The following is an 8,754-nucleotide window of genomic DNA, read 5'->3' on the forward strand; positions in this document are numbered from 1 at the left end:
ATCTTTTCCTTTTATTCCTCTGCTCTTCAAAGTACAGAGCTGTCTGAGTTATAAGCAGGGTGGGGAGGTGTTACCTCTGAATGCGGGAGGCTCTTCCACTCCCTTTTTTCCCATTCCTCAAGGCTTAGCCAGACCTGAAATGCTTGTCCGACGTGTTGAATTATTACATGTTTTCAAGTCTGGCCAAAGTTCATGTTAAAGACCCACTTAAATTTCAAATGAGAACTAAAATTGAATATATTTTATATTTTAATTCTAAAATTCATAAGGATGCTATTTCTTCCAGAAGTTTTGTGTAAATGGAAGATCTCTCTATATTCTTTAAATTATTCTGAAAGCTATGAGGAAAAATTAAAATCCCTCATGTGAAAGGAGAGTTATGGAGAAAAGTTTATAATTGAGTGCAGACTGGTTACATATACTGATTTGGTGGTCTATATATATATGAGTAGATCCATTTGTTCCTTGCAACAGCCTTATGAGGCAATACTATCAAATCATCCCAATTCTGTAGACAGAAAACTATGGTAAAGTTACATACTTAATATCCCACAAGTGAAAAATGAGGGAGTCAGTTATCAAACCGAAGTTGACTGACTCCCACTAAATGCCTTGAAAAGTTATGTAATTGATCTGGTTCCTTGTCAGTAAAATCTGGGAGGTTGAATTAGATAATCCTGACATTTGCCCTCATGTTAAAAGTGTTTGGTTCACATCCTCAATTCCTGCTCTTTTCTTAAGACTCAAGTTTGAGGCTCGCTGTCCTCACTACCAAAGAAATTAATTCTTCCTTCATAGAAATTTTGACATTAATTATTCTGGGTTTTTGAATGACCTAAAGAGGATTAGATTTCAGGTCCGTGATGAGCAACTTCTGGCTCGGATTTTCAGTCTTCCCGACTTTTCCAAGTGATAGAGGACCTATGTTTAGGATTCAGTTTAGAATGTTGTCCTGTATTATGACAATCCTTAACACGTTAGTAAATAAGAAGTGGTTCCAGTTTTTTTCACTGACATTTAATGGGTAATCTAAGTTTGAGTGAATATATGTACCCTCACAAAAGACCAAATGAAGCTATTCTTATGTTGAAATTTTAAGTGGACTATAAACAGTTTTTCCTGAATTGGTCTAAATAAAACAGACAATTCTCCCCCTTGCACCAGCTTATGACCTATGTCTCACCAGCCTTGTAGGACACATGAATATTCTACATATCCCAGCCACCTCAGTATATGGGGCAGTATGGGCACCATGACAAGGACAGAAGCGACGTGAGGCCTAGTTTAGAAGCAGAATAAAACCTGCTTATTCGCCATGTCTTGGTTTTGACTAGAAGAATTTCAACCAGCTTCGAGTTCCACGATTATCTGTGTCTCCTGCAAATGGTATGCAACAGCTGCCATTGCTGCAGCCTCTTGCATGGCCTCCAGGGCAGAAGAGGACATGGGATAAGAGCAAAAAATCACTCACCACCACCACCTCCTCCATCTTAAACTTAATGAGGGAAGTTAACTTTCAGAGCCTGTCACCTGTAAAAACATGGTGTAATAACTGAAATGTCTTAGGAACAAAGTTTTCCATTCCAGAATTAGATGCAAGGGTTAAAATGTAAATACCCCTGAAGAAAGAAACACAGATAGTTCAGCTCATAGAAACGTGTAAATGGAGGAGGGGGCTGAGAGTTTTCTAGTGGAGATCCCAAAAGGAGAAAAGACAGAATTGGTGTTGACATCTAAAGACAAGTTTTGTGTACTTAATTATTTTTGTTTAATAAACTAAAAGATTCCATGCATTTACTATTTTCTGTCTTAAATAACAATAAAGAGGCAGCCAAAGGAGGCATTGATTGAATCTGCATGAAGCCAAGGGGTTATTCTTTACTTCATTGTCCAGGTTCCCCACAATAAATGTAAAACACCTAAATTTAGTACAAAAAAAAAAAAAAAGACCCAGGATCTACTCCTTTTATGATACACAATAAATCATAGGAAAATATAGGGAAAAAAAACTTGAGATAGGGGCGAATATTTGGGAATGGGAGGATTTAGCCCCTCATTTTGTTCAAGCAGCAGTGCTGAAAACACACAGGGATGAGAGACTGAGTATTGTCAGAACGTGGCCTTGGAATTCAGGGATGCTCTTCTGAGACGTGGGAAGGATGGACCAAGAAGAAAAATTGGTCTCTCCAGGAGAGGGTAAAATGGAATGTTGATGAAGTGCTAAAGTTAGAAGCTTCAGAATATCTGATGTCTTCTGTATTTGCCCTTTGTTCTTCTTTATTCCTGTTATCCTTTTCTTTTCCCCTAGCAATCTACAAAAATTCTCAACCATTTCTCTCACCTTTCTATTTTTGTTTCTATTGTATGATTCGGCCTTCAGTATTTAAATGCACCTAAAGGTAGTTCCCCTCTTCCTTTATGTTAGCTCTGGAAAAAACTGGTTGTGCCTCACACTCTAGTTGAGGTGACTACGATCTGGACTAAAGCCCCTTACACTGGATGGGGCCTGTAGGTCTGCCAGGAGAAATGCTGCTTGCAGCTGCTTTTTGGAAAATGTCAGAGTACTTCTGTTAGTTTGAAAAACTGATAATTAAATGGAGTTTTTCTGAGAGACTTCTAGGCAGTAGATGAACGTCTTATATTTTATAGCAAGTTTTGACTTCACCAAAAGGTCAAGGAGCAAAGTTTGAATATATTGGTGAAATGTAAATTAGTGTTAAATACCCCATATAGGGATAGGATAGTGGATATGTAGGTCTTTGATAAATTAAAGGGGAAGGGAGCAAAGAAATATTTAAATTTTTAAGGTAAAACCTAGAGGAGTATTTAAGTTCCAATATGACTTATTCACAATGATTGGATTTAATTCTCATACCTATGTATATCATTCTAAATATTTTTAGTTGCAGCCAGACTACTAAAGACCTTTAAGGAGTTAAATACAAAATAAAAATATATTTGAGCCTACCATGCACATCTGGTCTTTTAGCTAATGTTACATGATAAGCATCTTCCTGGTTACCTATTAGCATACACTAAGATTCCACTGTGGTCTTGTCTCCAGAAACTTACCTCCTAAGAATAAAATATAAGTAGATGTCACATTCACTTTATATGGCTTTTTTTGTTGTCTTTTCTTTTCAAATAAAGGACATGTATTTCTAATTTCTAAATTTCTAATAGTTTCATCTTAGCTAAAAGTCTGCATTTTAGTCCTAAAAGAGATCCAAATGGATAACTGAAGAAACGTTTCCCCTTCAGAGGAGTAAATAGACCACGGGAAAGTTCATCCTGCCTCTCCTCTGCTAAGACTGGAACAATTTAGGGTCTCAACATACCACTTTTTGAGCAAGAAGAAACATATTCTCAGTAGTAACATAAACTACAAAGAAATTCAGTTCTGTTAATTTAAGTGTCACATGGATTAGGACAAACACATGGAGTCTGAGGGCAATTCCATGTACTTCTATAAAGAAGACATGTCTACCCTAATTCTGAAGTTAGTTTTAGTCAGTCTACATGGTATGGTACTGACATGAATCAACATTTTCTAAATCTTGAGTGATGAGGAAAATGAACAAGTTGGGTGGAGCTCAGAAGTAAACAGAAGATCCAGAGCATGTACAGGCATGATCTAGACTGACATTAGTTAATATGAGCTTTGAGGGAGGAGGGGTCATATTTGTAAACAAACTGCAAACCAACGGTTGTAAATAATTTGCAAGCAATGCAGAATGAAAGATGTATTATAAGTATACAAGGAACCAGCATAGAATTAGCATTTTTCTGTTAAACGTAAAAGAAAGCAGCATTGCTTGATTTCTCGTGCCTTCACAGTTCTCCCTTGTCTCAGGAGTAGTTCAAGTTATCCATCCACCCCAGAATTCTGTATATTAAGCGTGGAGTGTGGGCTTTGTGCTTTGCTGAGTCCTCTACTGGGCTTTTTTCTTGACTTGATATTTTGACTCACTATGTGAATTTTGACTAATTGCTTGGTACCTTCAGGCCACTGGTTTCCGCCAGCAGCAGAGTAAGTGCTTACTTGCAAAAATGTTCGTGTATGAAAATGTGTGTGAAAGACCCACTTAAAAATAATGCATAACATAAAGAATACTTATAATTCTAAAATATTTTTAAGAAATTCAATTAAAGCTTTCAGTTTTCACATGGACTGTTAAGGTGATTTCACACCATCCAGAATGTTTCCTTCTCTTCTTCCTAGGGGTTACATTTATAACAATTTCATGTAGCTTTGCATTCAGAATTTGAATAGGTTTCCGCAAATTCTCTACTAGTTCCTTCAGGACAGGATAAGCTCACTTTCATTTTTACAGCACTATGATGTTTTCATGGATGTGTTTGGTGATTACAGATTTATTACCCTAATTATGAGCTAATGAGCAATGAGCTTTGCAAGGAAATTTGCATCATTTGCTTAAGTAGGACAAATTATCAGCTTAACCAAGATGAAACATCTCTTGCTGTTTGAGACCCTTTCACTCACCAACAGAGAAGCCTATCCCAGCCAAGTTAAGTCAGAGAAAGGCACTGACTGCTACCTTGAAGACAATATCTCTCCTACAGTTTTAAGGAGTTTGCTCGGCTGAGTCCAAATGTCTCTGGAATCCCTTTTAATTAGTGTTCTCTTTTAGCCCACTTCTACAACCCTCTCTTACTATTTCTAAGACAGAGGAATGTGCAGGAAGCTATTGACTAGTCTCCTTAGGAGCAAACAGGAGATTGGGAATAATTTAACATAAAGTAAATGTAGCATAAGTATAGACTTTTTACATCTAGTATTAAGCTTTCTTCTCTTAACACAAATATTTCATTTTAACTTTTCTCTTGGAGCCAGAAAAAAATGGAGGTGTACATATTACTTTCGTTTCTCTTTCCCTCATGTTCTCTCATACAGAAAAACAACTTTGCGATTTGTTTTGGATTTAGATAATCACCACTTTAATAAATAAGTTAAAGGCTTATTTTTAGCATTTACTTCCTCTTTTGAAATGTATCCTTCTAATATTATTGTTTTGAAAATTCTGAGAAATGATACAAAATATCATATAAGGGGACCACACTAGGGTGTCCTTAAGAGATTTAGTAGGAGAGGTAAGGAAATTAGTCAGCTGAATTAACTAGTTGTTTTAGAGGACATGAGATCTTTAGTGCCATCGCGTTATGCCTCATTAGCTCCATTAGTTGCTTGACATTGTCATTATTCTACCCACTTCTTTCTGTGCAGTTTCACCGTGTCAGCTTTGATTTCCCCGTACTTATTTTTTTCCAGCTTAAAGCTATTATATCACCTTCCACGAGCATTGATTTTTAGTCAGGTGTCACAAATTTCCCACTCATCATTTCCTTGCAAGCATAAAACTGACTGTTTCGGCTACTCCTGCACCCTTTCATTATTTCAGAATTAATCACTTATTCCTATTGGCCAGGTCTAGCATCCTCCTTCCCTATTAAACTCAGTGTTTAATCTTTAAATGTTCTAATTGACAAACACTGAAATAACTTCCTATCAGTGTGCTTTGGCTGAAATCAGTAAAAGGGCAAGGAAGAGACAGATGATACAAGCATTTGTTTTGAACAATCAGACATTTGTAAAGCATCTATTATTTGTCCAGAATTGTAATAGATGATGTTGGAGGTGTGACAGAAATATAAAATATCACCACCACTAATCCTTAAAGTACAGTCACCCCTCAGTAGCCACAGGGTATTGGCTCCAGGAGCCCTCTCAAATACCAAAATCCAATGCTCAATTCCCTTATATAAAATGGCATAGTATTTGCATATAACGTACGGCGTATCCTCCCGTATATGTTATAATACCTAATGCAATGTAAATGCTATGTAGGTAGTTGTAAATACCATGCAAATGTTTTGTAAATAGTTGCTGGAACACAGCAAATTCAAGTTTTGCTTGTTGGTACTCTCTAGATTTTTTTTTCCGAATATTTTTGAGCTGTGATCGGTTGAATCCGTGGATGCAGAGCCCAAGGATATGGAGGGCCAACTGTATCTAAAGTCTTACTATGTGAAGCAATTTTTTTTTTTGGCAGTATGTGGGCCTCTCACTGTTGTGGCTTCTCACGCTGCGGAGCACAGGCTCCAGACGCGCAGGCTCAGCGGCCATGGCTCACGGGCCCAGCCGCTCCGCGGCATGTGGGATCTTCCCGGACCGGGGCACGAACCCGCGTCCCCTTCATCGGCAGGCGGACTCTCAACCACTGCGCCACCAGGGAAGCCCTCGTGAAGCAATTTTGAAAGGAGGTTTAGAACCTCAACTATAAAGTTTACTCGTTTAGCTTAGTTTTAACTTGTCTGGATTGCTTTAAATTTTAGAAAAATTCAGTAAGGCAGTAACTTGGGGTTATTTGGGTTTTTTTTTTTTTAAACAACGTAAGAAGCAATATTTTTTAGAACTTCAAACAATGAGTTGATATTTTATAAACAACTAACAAGTGTTGCCAACTGAAAATTTTACTGTAACTCTCACTAGAGGAGCTGACATGCCCATAACCAAAAATAGAACAAATCTCTTAAAAATTGGTAAGACATACCACTTTCTCACAAATCTTTTAGACTAAATTTTGATTAATAAACAAGTCTTTTTCCTCTAGAGAAATAAGAACAAAAGTGAACTTTAGCTTCATAGAAAATGACTAGTTTACAGTAGTATCTGTCTTAACTAACATAAAGGCCATCACTTTTTAAGAAAAGATGGTATATGTTCACATGACACAGCCACATAGAAGTCATGGCAGACATAGACAATATTTCTAAGCAGGAAACAGGAGATAATCACAAATAGAGTCACCTCACCTCGTTTTGTCAAATGTTATACACCTCCAGGTTGGAAGCAATAAAAAAAAATGTGCTTTTAGGGGAAAAGAATGAGGAATGGGGGTCAGTAGGAATTTGCATCATGACCCATTGCAGTTCAGATATTTTTAAGCTTCTCTGTGAGATGTGTGGTAAAGAACAGTTTTGAAAGCATGTAATATGTATAAGAAATACTGTAAGAGGAAATGTTATTTCTCCAAAGCATAAGTAAGGGGTTAGATTACAAATGCTGACCAAACCAACCTGAAGGATTATAAAACTGCATAATCTTCACAAGTGGCAAGTCACTTGTCTGTCTCTCTTTTAAAAATAATTCCTCCTTTTCAGGGTCATTTCCAACTTTTTGTTAAGTCCATCCTGTTTCTAGTCCTGAAAGGCAGCAAGCTTTATTGGAAAGAACACCAAGGCGATAGAGTTGTCTGAATAGAAATTCCATGACTCTCCTTGGGCAGGTAGCAAGCTCGTTTTCTACAGTAAAATGTGAATACTTCTAAAGGCCAAATTTACCTGTATCATAGGAATGTTGTTAAAATCAAACAAGGTAATGGATTTGAAACTATACTGAAGGAGAACGTTTCTCAAATGCCAAGTGATACTCTATTCCCTCCACAAATTGTGAACATCTGTTTCTCTACATTTCCAAATCATGAATTATATGCTTATATTTGGTATATTTAAGCTCAGTTAAACTTGAAAGTGCCATGGGAAATATCATGGAAAAGGTGGTAAGATGCATTTTAGTAAAGAAAAACTTAAAGGACTGTCCATCTAACTGCTAAGCATTAATAATGCTTGATCGGAGTTTTCAGAAGTTTTCTATTTATTTTTGCTGAATTATATTGGTTGTTGTAAATATGCCCTGTAATTCTCAACACAGTATATCATTTGATGTTACAGGAAATAACTACAAAGTTTCCTTGTATTTTTGTCCCATTGATTCTTATACACATGTAGAATACTTTGGTAAACACCTATCCCTCTGCAGCCTTCTCTTAGGGGAATTTCCTGCTTACACACCTTTTACCATATTATTCATTCTGTTATATAAAATGGCAGCATAGAAAACCTACTCTACAAATAGTAATACAATACCAGAAGATCATATAGCTAGAGTAGATGATTTTTCCCTTTTTTTTTTTTTTTGGTAATTACACTTAACAATTTTAGAAATTCCAATTTACTCTATCACTTATTAAGACAGAATAAAATGCAATATTTGGCAGAAGTTTATATATTCAGTACATATTTTTCAGCTGCAACACCTAATAGTGCTTGGCAGCAGTGGTTCTATTATTTGAAAGACAGCAAACATTTCTTACCCGATTAACGTATATCTGATCCTATGTATATAGACAGATCCCACAAGAAGAACATAGTGCTATTAATGCATTGGCATTTCTCTTCTGGAGTAACTATCTTCAATCTTAATGGGAAACATCTTAAAGAAAATGCATCTTCAGGGCTTTCAACATGATGCTCCTTTCGGAATGTGCATAGTGACCTAAACATCTATTTCCTCAATACATGTTTGTGGATTCAAAGTTAAAATTCTTTTATAACTAATGAATCTCCCAGTCAAGATATCTTAAGATAAAGGCCTAGCTTTTCCAATTAGGTACAGAAATATGAGTCTTGCTTAAGAGTATCTTGCATCTATGCTAATATTGCACAAGATTCCTAATCACCCACAAAATTTGCTCATCGCCCCCATGGAAACAGGAGTAGATTAAAATTATTGCAGTAATGCCTCAAAACTATAGCAACTAATGCAAAATATTAGCTTCTTTGTCTTAGTATTTCTCCTAAAGTCCAACTATGAATGTCTCCAGAACTTTCTAGTTCTAACAGAATGAGACTCTGCCTTTCCTGGATCCTTTTCTTCCTCTTCCTTTTTTAAAG

Source organism: Delphinus delphis, chromosome 7, assembly GCF_949987515.2.
Source record: "Delphinus delphis chromosome 7, mDelDel1.2, whole genome shotgun sequence".
NCBI classification, from domain to species: domain Eukaryota; kingdom Metazoa; phylum Chordata; class Mammalia; order Artiodactyla; family Delphinidae; genus Delphinus; species Delphinus delphis.